Raw genomic sequence first — 12,740 nt, 5'->3', positions numbered from 1 at the left:
CTCTGATTTACAGCATCCGCAGTTCTTTCCATTTTTATACACTAAAAACGTATTTCAGTGTTTCAAAGAAGTGGCAATTGCCATTTATATGATGCAGTAACACAAACTTGCTTGGAAAGGCAATTTTAAACAATTTTAAAACAAGTGAAAATGCATCACTTAAAGCTGAACTAAATGATTGATAATGGGTCCTTTGTACCTCATTGCTCTTTTTCATGTTTTTTTAAAAAACACTTTCTTGATAGATTCTGATCACTACAATGTTCAGCCCTGTCACAATTAGCCCGACAGTATCTCAATAAGTTCTCAGCTTCTGTTAATATCTCTTCAGTATTCTTGATGACCTTAAGCACCGGATCTTTTTATATAAAAAGCCTGCATTTCGCAAGGCCCTTAATCTTACTAAAAAGTTGAAGAGCTCAAGCGAAAATCCAACTCAATGGAAAGACGGCAAAGTGTTATAAATTTAGAAATTCTCTTGGATGTCGCAATGCTGATCACTTCTTCAAGTGCCAGAAATTCAGTATCATGTTGCAGTTGAACATATAGTCAACTTATTTTTAAATTAAACCCTTTTCTTGTTCTGAGCAGAACTTGCTCCTTTACATTTGAAACATTGCAGATGGTGGCACGTTGGCACAGTGACTATTTGTGTGTTGTACCTAAGGGGCAGTACATTGGCCCAGTCATTAGCACTACTACCTCACAGTGCCATGGACTTGGGTTCGATTCCACCCTCGGGTGACTGGCTGTGTGGAGCTTGCACATTCTCTTCATGTCTGTGCGGGTTTGCTCCGGTTTCCTCCCACAGTCTAAAAATGTGCAGGTTAAAAGTGAATTGGCCATGCTAAATGCAGGGATAGGGGAGGGGGAAAGGTCTGGGTAGGATACTGTTCGGAGGGTTGGTATAGATTTAATGGCCTACTTTTGCACTGTAGGTATTCCACGCCTCAAAGCTTAGTCTTTAAATGGGTAGCTTTCACTGAGGAAGAGAGTACTTGACCTCAAGAGAATATACGGAGGCTGGTGAAGTGAATTGACAGATGAAGTTCAAGGCAGCAAGATGTGAGATGATACACTTTTGGCTGGAAGACTAAGAAGTAAGAATACAAAGTATATGGTATAATTTTAAAGGGAATGGAAGAACAGAGACATCTGTTGTGTGTGGGCACAAATCTTTGAGGCTTTAGGACAGGATAAAAATGTTGGCAATGAAATATACATATAATTCCGAGCTTCATAAACAAAGAAATAGTCCAAAAACAAGTTGCTATATTAGATATATATATAGTATGGCTCTAGCTGGAATTTTATGCTCAATTCTGGGCATCACACATTAGGGAGAACATGAAAGCTTTAGAATACAGAGATTTAGATTAGATTAGATTACTTACAGTGTGGAAACAGGCCTTTCGGCCCAACAAGTCCACACCGACCCGCCGAAGTGTATATCACCAAGACCCATACTCCTACGTTTAACCCTTCACCTAACACTAGGGGCAATTTAGCAAGGCCAATTCACCTAACCTGCACATTTTTGGATTGTGGGAGGAAACCGGAGCACCCGGAGGAAACCCACGCAGATACGGGGAGAATGTGCGAACTCCACACAGAGAGTCGCCTGAGGCGGGAATTGAACCCGGGTCTCTGGCGCTGTGAGGCAGCAGTGCTAACCACTGTGCCACCGTGCCGCCCACATTTATAAGAATGCTTTCTCGGATGATGGGTTATATTATAGGATGGAGAAGTGAGAGTTGCTTTCCTTGGAGCAGAGCAGTCTGAGGAGATTTATTCGAGATGTTTAAAAATTTTGGATGGCTTTGATAGATTAAACACAGAGAAACGGTTTCCGAAGACTGACGAATTGGTAGCAAGAGGGCACAGACTTAAGGAGATTAGCAAAATAATCAGAGATGATGTGACGGTATTTTTCTCTCTTTCAAGAGTGGTTGGGATGCAGACTGCACTGACTGATACCTGGGTGGGTATTGAGGAAGAGGATGCAGATTCAATAGTAATCTTTAATCTTCAATTCAAGGGATGTGGAAAAGAGTGAAGTGGGACTAAATTGATGCTCTTTGAAAACATAGTCACAGATGTGACGGGTTGAAATGCCCCTTTCTATGTTGCACTGTTTCTTTTTATTATTTTACATTGGCAGAGTGCATGACGTCCCTGCTTAAGAGTGGGAGAATATGAGTCTGAGATTGCACAGCTGCTGCTCTGGCTGATCTTATCCTGAGAGAAATTGTTTGGAGTATTACAGTTTGTAATGAGAATGCAATAGAGTATCACTCCAGGTTGCTCTCAACACCCTCTTTAATGCCAGCTATCAAGTGATATTGGCAAATGCCTGGGGATAGGAGTGATTCACAGTCAGGAGAGATCTTCAGAGCTGTGATGCAAGCTACGATTTAGTTCAATCATTCAACCTGGAGGATGATGGGTAATTTGCTTAAAACTGAAATAGAGGAAAAAGACTTGCTCCTTTCACAGGATGATGTTGGTTAAGGGATAGATGTTGGTTTGACTGGAGGAATTTATCCAGTCTTTTTCATTATAATACAGTGGGATCGTTTGTCTCCACATGAGGTGGTATACGGACATGCTTAACTCCTCATGCAAAAACAAGGCACTTCCAACACTTGCTTAGCAGTGCAAATGGTGTTTCATCTTAAATTAAGTGTTTACTTTCTAGAAATTTAATGATACTCTTGCAGATGCCAAATGTCCAAACTGGTAGCTGCAAATTAAGCATCTTAGACATGGTGCATGTGGAAACAATATTTGTACAAGGACCCATTCGGTATATTTGAAAGGTATAGTGCTAGCCAGGCTATGTTCAGAGAAATCAATTTTTTTTCAAAATTTTGCTACAGGATGCTAGTCTGAAGTTATTGTCCATCTCTAGTTGACCTTGACAGGGCGGTGGTGAGTCATCTTCTTGAAGTGTTGAAGTCCACCTGGTGTAAGGACATCCACAGTGCCGTTAGGAAAGGAGTTCTAAGATTTCAATTCAGCGACAGTGAAGGAACTGTGATACTGTTCCAAGTCAGAATTGACATACACAAGAAGACAACTACATTTAAATAGAGTCCAAGTCCACACTGCAGTGATTGTAACGAGGTCAGCCTGGTGGACCTTGTAGAATATGAGTTCCCTGAATGGGGCTGTTAACTTGGTCCAGTCAGGGAGTTTTGGCTGACAGTTACAAACAGGAGTGCCAGAATGTCCGAGGTTCATTTTGACAGCTGGCTCTGAAGAAGCCAGATCAGTGTTAAGAACTAAGCATGTGTAAATAAAGGGTAAACTGGTGAAGGGATACCGGACTCTGGAGCTATTTCACATACTTTTGCTGAGAATATTATTTCAGTTCACCATAATCCATTACATTTAAATTCTACTGATTGCTAGCTCACCATACTTATACAACAAATTAATATGCAATTAATCCTTAACTAATATATACATCATATGTTCCCAAATACCAGTAGGTCTTAGCTATACTTCAGACCACACTAGTTGATAACAGATTCACTTAAAAAAAGGAAATATAAAATAAAATTCCCATATTTTTGGAAGATTTAATTTCTAGGTTTTTTTTCCCATAATGTACAACCATTTCTCAGAACATGCTGCATTCTTTTTAAAACAAATAACTGACTGCTCCTACCCACATGTTTCAATTTGGGAACATTGCCTTTCTCCAGTACCTCTTTTAAAACTGCAATATCGATCCTCAATCCTTTTTTCATTAATACATTCCATTGAGAGTGGATGATCCCATACTGACTTATTATCAATGTAGCACTCAATGGGTATTCTGCTGAATCCCTTTTTTTAGAATTTCTTCCAATAATTTTGAAGAAAAATGCCATATCTACCATTACACCAAAAGCAAGCATCTTCATTGTTAAGATAGTTTTTATTACTCTTGATCTTTCTAGCTTCCCAAGTTAAAGGGCAACATTTACCTCACTTTCCCATGGTAAAATGTGTCCTTCTCACAGACTCTCCAGCAACCAAGAACCAACAACTAAGATTTGCATAAGAAGCATCACTAAAAGCAAGTTTCCTGTTCCTGATATCTCTCAATGATGGAGAAACATAATATTCCATCTTTAATTGTTTCCAATGTTTTCTTTGCTCAGGTAATATCTTTTAATTTGGAATTTTTTCCATCGTTGTACTCAACTTTCATACTTTAAAAAGTGGCACCTAACCTTGTTTGGATATCCAGTTATTTCAGCTGTCCAACGAGACTTCTCAATTTTTCCCATTCAGTTCTGGAAGCCACTGCATTATTGTGGTTCCCTTGTTCAAGAAGGGGAGTAGGGATAACCCTACTAACTATAGGCCAGTGAGTCTCACTTCTGTTGTGGGCAAAGTCTTGGAGAGAATTGTAAGGGATAGGATTTATGAACATCTGGATAGGAATAATGTGATCAAGGATAGTCAACATGGTTTTGTGAAGGGCAGGTCGTGCCTCACAAACTTTATTGAATTCTTTGAGAAGGTGACTAAGGAGGTAGACGAGGGTAAAGCAGTAGATGTGGTGTATATGGATTTTAGTAAGGCGTTTGATAAGGTTCCCCATGGTAGGCTACTGCAAAAAATACGGAGGTATGGCATTGAGGGTGCATTGGAGGTTTGGATTAGGAATTGGCTGGCTGGAAAAAGACAGAGAGTAGCAGTTGATGGTAAAGGTTCATCTTGGAGTGCAGTTACTAGCGGTGTTCCGCAAGGATCTGTTTTGAGACCATTGCTGTTTGTCATTTTTATAAATGACCTGGAGGAGGGGCTAGAAGGTTGGGTGAGCAAGTTTGCAGATGATACGAAAGTCAGTGGAGTTGTTGACAGTGAGGAAGGATGTGGCAGGTTACAGCTGGATATAGATAAGCTGCAGAGCTGGGCAGAAACAAGGCAAATGGAGTTCAATGTAGGTAAGTGTGAAGTGATTCACTTTGGTAAGAGTAACAAGGGGTACTGGGCTAATGGTCGGATACTTGGTAGGTTGAGCAGAGGGATCTTGGTGTCCATGTACACAGATCTCTGAAAGTTGCCACCCAGGTAAATAGTGCGGTGAAGAAGGCATATGGCATACTGGCTTTTATTGGTAGAGGAATTGAGTTCCGGAGTCCTGAGGTCATGTTGCAGTTGTATAAGACTCTGGTGCGGCCGCACCTGGAGTATTGTGTACAGTTTTGGTCACCATACTATAGGAAGGATGTGGAGGCACTGGAACGGGTGCAGAAGAGGTTTACCAGGATGTTGCCTGGTATGGTAGGAAGATCGTATGAGGAAAGGATGAGGCACTTGGGGCTGTTTTCATTGGAGAAAAGAAGGTTTAGGGGTGACTTGATAGAGGTGTACAAGATGATTAGGGGTTTAGATACAGTTGACCATGAGAACCTTTTTCCACGTATGCAGTCAGCTATTACGAGGGGGCATAGCTTTAAATTAAGGGGTGGTAGGTCTAGGACAGATGTTAGGGGTAGATTCTGTACTCAGCGAGTCGTGAGTTCATGGAATGCCCTGCCAGTAGCAGTGGTGGAATCTCCCTCTTTATGGGCATTTAAACGGGCATTGGATAGGCATATGGAGGATAGTGGGCTAGTGTAGGTTGGGTGGGCTTGGATTGGTGCAACATCGAGGGCCAAAGGGCCTGTACTGCGCTGTATTTTTCTATGTTCTATGTTCTATGTTCTTGCAAAAATTACTTTAACCAATTGCAATGGGACTAACAACTTTCAAATAAGATGGCTGTTGCAAAATGACGTTTGATCTATACTGCCTCGCCTCATACTAAATTCTTATTTTTTAGTATCCTTTATGAAATTTGTCTCCCAGCTTGTTAGTGGCTACTAAGACTTCTTGATCTTCTAATCATCCTGTTTTGTACTATATTCCTGGTCCTTGCTAAAGTACACTCTTGATCCTGTCTTCTTTCTTGTTCTGGACTGCTCCTGTTTGATCTCTCCCTTCCCTTTAATTAGATTTCTTCCAATGGGTTTGTGATCTTTTTCTCGGGGCATGTTCACTCTTAGACCCATTGTTTGAGCTTGCATGGCATTTTTCAATCTTCCATTTTTGTACTTTGTGCCCCCAAGGTCTGCCCCTAGCCTCCTACTCCTTATCGTGTATATGCATCCATCTTTTATATTTTCCACTGACCTTCCCTGCTCTTCAGATAATAGTCATGCCACTGTATAATCCCTTCTTGTAATATTTAACTTTGGTGTTTTCCTTTGGGACCAATGACTTCATATTGACCATCAGAGCTGATCTTTCCATCATCAGACAAATTGTCAATTATGGTTGGTTTGATCCTCTTAGCTGTGGCAACATTTGGATCTGAAAGGTCCTTGTTATTTTCTATAACTATAACTTCAGAAGCTGAAAAGTCATAATCAGTTCCAAACAATTTTAAAGAGTGTATCCAAACAGTTTATTTCCCATGCTGCACAATTATTTTTTTTCCATCTTGAACAATAGCCTTCCTCGACCCCTCCATACTTTAAGCCCTGTTCCTTTATAATATGCCATACATCCCTGATTCAAACTTGTTTCTTGACAGCCTTATTTTAAATCTCACTGAATTCTTTACGAGACTTTGGCTTCAAATAAATCCTGTAGGCAGTGCATTCAAATGTTCTGCCAAAATAAAACTAATTGTTGTGCCTTTTCAAGCTGGGGGGTAGATGGACCTTTAGGATTCTTACCAAAAACTAACTGATGTAGACAATATTCTCCCACCATCTTACTATGCACAGCCCACACTACTGCAGACAATAATTTACAATTTGACTGACCTGCCAAAGTTTTATGAACAATCTGGCCAGTTACTGCATGGTTCCTTTCACTTACCCCATTGCTAAAAGGTCTTTCTGCTGATGTTTTCATAACAATTATGCTCGTATTTGCAAACGTATCTCTGAATTCATTTTCGTGAGCTGCCACCCACCACTCTAACAGTGAAAAATTGTTAGTAGTTCAGTCCCTGTCCATTTTTCCATCACCTAATTATTTTTCTTATTTCCACTATGTATTATTGTTGACTGACAAAATCTGGGGGCCAAACATACAAAATATAAAATTAAAAGGATTTTTCATTTATCCCATCCATTTAAATCGATGGCCACTACTTCAGTGAAGTCTCCTGCTGAGGGCAGAATTACTGTAGACTGTGACAGTGTCCTTTGATATTATTTTACAAATTTCACATCTATTACTTATCTCTTTTTTGTACTCCTCATCCCTTATCCCTGCATCTTTTACTCATTTTTTTTTGACTTTTTAGAGCTACACAGACAAATTACCTATATGATTTAACACAATAGGCTTTATGTCTTCTAAATTTCCACTCCCTAATGTCAATAACACTGCTTTAATTTTTTTTAGTGGAGCGGTTATGATCTAATAAAGAATACAGTACCAGTCCAATTCTATGAACATGCGACATTCACATTTTCCAAATGCAATAGCTTTGTCATTTTCCATATCCATTTTCATCTCTTTTCATTGATGAACTACTTAATAACAAAAGGGTATTTCACTGAACACTAAACAAGCGCTTATGAAATGGTTGATTTCAGCCATTTTACAAGGAATAACCACTGTTTTCAAAGATTAATGTGTTGTCATCTCCCCAATCTGAAACTGGTGGAACTTGCAAATTCCTTCATTTTGTCCTGATTCTTTGTACTTCGAGTCCAGGTCATAGTTCGGCCAGCCTTTTCTACACACAAGAGACAAACAATGCACACTGTCCAATACTGCACATTTGAACACCTCTGCTGCCAACAATTCATCGCCAGGCTGAACATCTTTAACATCATGTTTTTTATTCTGAATTTTCCATTTGATGTTTAGTTTCAGATAACTTTACTGTGTCATTTGACACAGTTCATGGCGTCATAGTATTTTGACTTGTACCTGAAACATCGATTGTCTTCAATGAGCATTTCTGGGATTCATTCACTTGTTGCAAATGCTAGATTCTCCTCTCCTCATCGTCAATCGCATTCCTGTCCTCATTTCTATGAGTTACTATTCTTTTGTTCTGCTGCCTATGTTCTGTACCAGTCTGACCAATTCATTAGCATTGCATCCTCCATTTTCTGTTGTATCATTCATTGCCTCCTTTGTGCAATGAATACTGTTGGAAAGTAATGCTTTTTTAGGGATTTGTTTTCATGCTTCTGACATTTGATCGAGCAGCCTACGTTTATCCATAAATGTAATGCCCATAAAAAACTAGAAGGCATAGAGTCATAGAGATGTACAGCACAGAAATAGACCCTTCCGTCCAATTTGTCCATGCTGACCAGATATCCTAACCTAGGCAAAAGTGAGGACTGCAGATGCTGGAAACCAGAGTTTAGATCAGAGTGGTGCTGAAAAAGCAGAGCAGGTCAGGCAGCATCTGAGGTGCAGGAAAATCAATGTTTTGGGCAAAAGCCCTTCATCCTAGTCTAGTCCACACCTGATACTTTGACACAGTCAAATAACTTTGCATGCCAATAGAAATTACAGAAGCTCCATTTGGTAATTTCCCAGTTTTATAAACAACCCATTATATCCCATTAAGCACTCTTCCATGCCACTAACTTCAGTCTTTATAAATCTTTCAAAATCTGTCTATGCCTCACACGTGGACAACAGATCACTTTTTTGATAAACTTTACCAGTGAGAAGAACAAGTTGTCCAAACCTTGAGCCATACTTCAATCATTAGGGTCCACTTCTGAAAGGGTCAAGATCCAGGCTCATACCTGGCACCCTCTTTGATAAAGAAACCATCCAGGTCCACATGGCAACTTCATTATTCCATTATTCAGAGAACTGCTTTTGAGAAAACAGGAGTGGGTGATCATAATCCCAAAACTTATTCCTGCATGCACTCTGCTGGTGGTACACACTGCTGCTATTGTATGTTGGAGGTAGAGGGAGTGAATATCTAAAGTAATGGATGATGCTTTGTCCGAGCTGGTGTGCAGCTTCTTCATTACTGTTGCAGTTGTACTCATCCAGGTAAAGGGAAAACACTCCATCGCGTTCCTGAAACGTGCCTTGTACATGTTGAAAAGATATTGGGAGGTAGGAAGTGGATTACTTGCTATAGAATTCCAAACCATTGGCCTGCTCTTGTAGCCACTGTATTTATTTGCTAGTCCAGTTCAGTTTCTGGTCAATGGCAACCACCAGGATATTGGTGTTGGGGATTCAGCGACTGGTACTACCATCGAGGGTGAGGAGTGTATAGATTCATTCATTCTTGGAGATCTTCATTTTCTGGAAAGTCATGAATGGTACTGAACATTGCCCTTAACAGGTCCATGGTAGGCTGCCACCAAACAACTGGTTCTTAAAAATATAATACCCTCAATGTGCAACAGGAAAGGACAGCAGTACATCTCCTGACTCAATGTTGGATCTGGTGAAGTAGACAGACCAGGGTTTCAGCAGGTTTTAGCAGTCCTTAAGTAGTACAGATCTTGACTAATGTTGCCTTTTTGAGCAATATTACAATTTAATGTATGAGACATTCAATTAGAGTCAGAGAGAGGTACAGCACAAAAGCAGACCCTTCAGTCCAACTTCTCAGATCTGACCAACAGCCCAATCTGACCAAGTCCCATTTACCAGCATTTTGCCCGTATCCCTCTAAACAATTTCTATTAAAATACCCGTCCAGATATCTTTTAAATGTTGTAATTGTATTCACCTCCACCACTTGCCCAAGCAGCTCTTTCCATGCACACACCTCCCTCTTTGTGAAAAAGTTATCCCTCCAGTACTTTTTCAATCTTTGCCCCCTCACCTTAAACATATATCCTCTAATTTTGGATTCACCCACTTTAGGAAAAAGACCTTGGCTAGTCACCCTATCAGTGTCCCTCATGATTTTAGAAACCTTTATAAGGTCACCTCTCAATCTGCAACACTCCAGGGAAAAAAAGCCCAAAATTGTTCAATCTTTCCCTGTAGCTCAAACCCTCCAGCCCTGGCACCATCCTTGTAATTCTTTTCTGCAAACTTTTAAAATTAAAAACATTCCTCCTGTTGAAAGGCGACAATTCTCTTTAACATAATATAGAAAATGGAAAAACACAATAATAAGATCCAATTATTAATTTTATTCTTCTAACAAAAAATGCAATATATCTTGAATTTGTTAATATTATGTACTAATACCACCCCCCACTGATCATTGCCCTGCCCTGTGAAATAGCAAAGTTAAATGTCCATTCACCCTTCTCAAACAATTGTTCAATACAATCACAGAAATGTAGCTTTGCTGGCTGTCTATTCTGACTTCTATTTTCAAAATATTGACCTGAAACCAGAGTTTATGATTATTGATTTGGTTTTGGTTAATAAACACTCTTTATCACCTTACCCAATGGACTTTCTGCACAGGACCATAAGACCATAAGACCATAAGACATAGGAGTGGAAGTAAGGCCATTCGGCCCATCGAGTCCACTCCGCCATTCAATCATGGCTGATGCGCATTTCAGCTCCACTTGCCAGCATTCTCCCCGTAGCCCTTAATTCCTCTAGACAACAAGAACCTATCAATCTCGGCCTTGAAGACATTTAGCGTCCCGGCTTCCACTGCACTCCGTGGCAATGAATTCCACAGGCCCACCACTCTCTGGCTGAAGAAATGTCTCCGCATTTCCGTTCTGAAATGACCCCCTCTAATTCTAAGGCTGTGTCCACGGGTCCTAGTCTCCTCGCCTAACAGAAACAATTTTCTAGCATCCACCTTTTCAAAGCCATGTATTATTTTGTACGTCTCTATTAGATCTCCCCTTAATCTTCTAAACTCCAACGAATACAATCCCAGTATCCTCAGCCGTTCCTCATATGCTAGACCTGTCATTCCAGGGATCATCCGTGTGAATCTCTGCTGGACACGTTCCAGTGCCAGTATGTCCTTCCTGAGGTGTGGGGACCAAAACTGGACACAGTACTCCAAATGGGGCCTAACCAGAGCTTTATAAAGTCTTAGTAGTACATCTCTGCTTTTATATTCCAACCCTCTTGAGATAAGAGACTGACATAGCCCTGTCAAAACTGCAAAGTCTGCCGTTCCAACATCTAGGGGCTTCTGTCAATTTGGGAGAGTTGTTTCACGCTCTAGTCAGGCAACAGGTTGATATCAGCATACTCACAGAATTATACCTGACAGACAATGTCCCAAACACCACCACCACTATCCCTGGTATGTCCTGTCCCACCAGTAGAATGGAATTACCAGAGGTAGTGGCAAAGTGTCATACAGTCAGGAAGAAGCCGCCCTGGAAGTCCTCAATATTGACCTCAGACCCCTTGACATCTGGTAACAGATCACAGACAAGCAAGGGAATTTCCTGCTGATTATTGCCAATTAAAACCCTGAATATCAGCAAGAAGGTGAGAATGACTGACATTGACATCAAGGCAGCATTTGACTGAGTGTAACATCAACTGAAGTCAATGGGAATCAGCATGATTTCTCACCACTCCAGCACAAAGAGTTGTGTTGTTGTTGGGGTTAATCACCTCAGCTCCATGCCACCTCGGCAGGAATCCCCCAGGATAGTGCCCTTGCCCCAATCATTTTCAGCTGCTTCATCAATGATTTTCTCTCCATCATAAGGTCAGAAGAGAGCATGGTTCATGGTTGCTGATGGTTACACAATGTTCAGAACAATTCAGGATTTTTTAGATACTGGAACAGTTCATGCCCAAATGCAGCAAGATCTGGCCAGCATCCAAGCTTGAGCTGAGAAATAGCAAGTAACATTCAAATCACACATGTGCCAAGCAATGACCATCTCCAACAAGAAAGAACCTAACTACCACCCCTTGATGTTCAATGCAATTACCATCGCTGAGTTCCTTACTAACAGGGGTTACCATTGACCAGAAATTGAACTAGACCACCATAGGTATAATTTAGTTATAAAAACTGATACGAGGCTGGTAATTCTTCAACAAGTAATTCACCTCTTGACTTTCCAAATCCTGGCCACCATCTACAATGCAGAGGGCAGGAGTTTGATGGAATGCACCCTACTTTCTTGTATGAGTGCTGCTCCAAGAAACCTAACACTGTCCAAACCAAAGAAGCCCTCTTGCTTGACATTGCATTCACCACTTTCAACATTCACTCCTTTTATCACTGATGCACAGTGGCAGCGGCTGCACAACCTACAAGACTCACTGCAGTAATTCCTGCCTCTTTTGACAACACCTTCCAAACCTACAATCTCTATCTCCCTGACCTAGGGCAGCAGAGGCATGTGAGTACCACCACCAGCAAGCTCTCTTCCAAAACACCCTGACTTGGAACTATATTGCCATTCCTTCAATGTTGTTGGTCTGAAATCCTGGATCTCCCTTCCTAACAGCACTGTGAGTGTCTCTACACCCCAAGGGCCACAGTGGTTCGAGAAGGCAGCTCATCACCAGCTCATCACCAGCTTCTGTAGATGGTGGCCAGGCTTCTGCAGGTCAACGGGCAATAAATGCCTAGCCAGAGACACCTACATTCCATGAGTGAATAGAAATGTTAAGCCTCACTCTTTTGAGAACCTTCAGAACACCAATTAAAATGTGACAGAACTATTAATTACAAGACAAACCATACTGCAACTTATCAATACAAAAAGGAGTTGGTGTAATCTCCTATTTAGCAATCATTCCACATTTCAATATTATCAGTTTGAAAGGATCATGATACAGCT

The 12,740-nt window shown here is 40.8% G+C and overlaps 1 protein-coding gene across 3 annotated transcripts in view; it reads right to left on the bottom strand.

Annotated features, from left to right (window-relative positions):
- gabrb3 (gamma-aminobutyric acid type A receptor subunit beta3) overlaps positions 1 to 12,740 on the bottom strand; it is a 686,618-nt gene that overhangs the window by 43,667 nt on the left and 630,211 nt on the right. The gene's annotated exons all lie outside the window — the stretch shown is intronic.

This window comes from Chiloscyllium punctatum, chromosome 9, assembly GCF_047496795.1.
Source record: "Chiloscyllium punctatum isolate Juve2018m chromosome 9, sChiPun1.3, whole genome shotgun sequence".
Taxonomy (NCBI): domain Eukaryota; kingdom Metazoa; phylum Chordata; class Chondrichthyes; order Orectolobiformes; family Hemiscylliidae; genus Chiloscyllium; species Chiloscyllium punctatum.
Note: the sequence above shows the minus strand (reverse complement) of the source record. Positions and strands in the feature narration are given on the sequence as shown.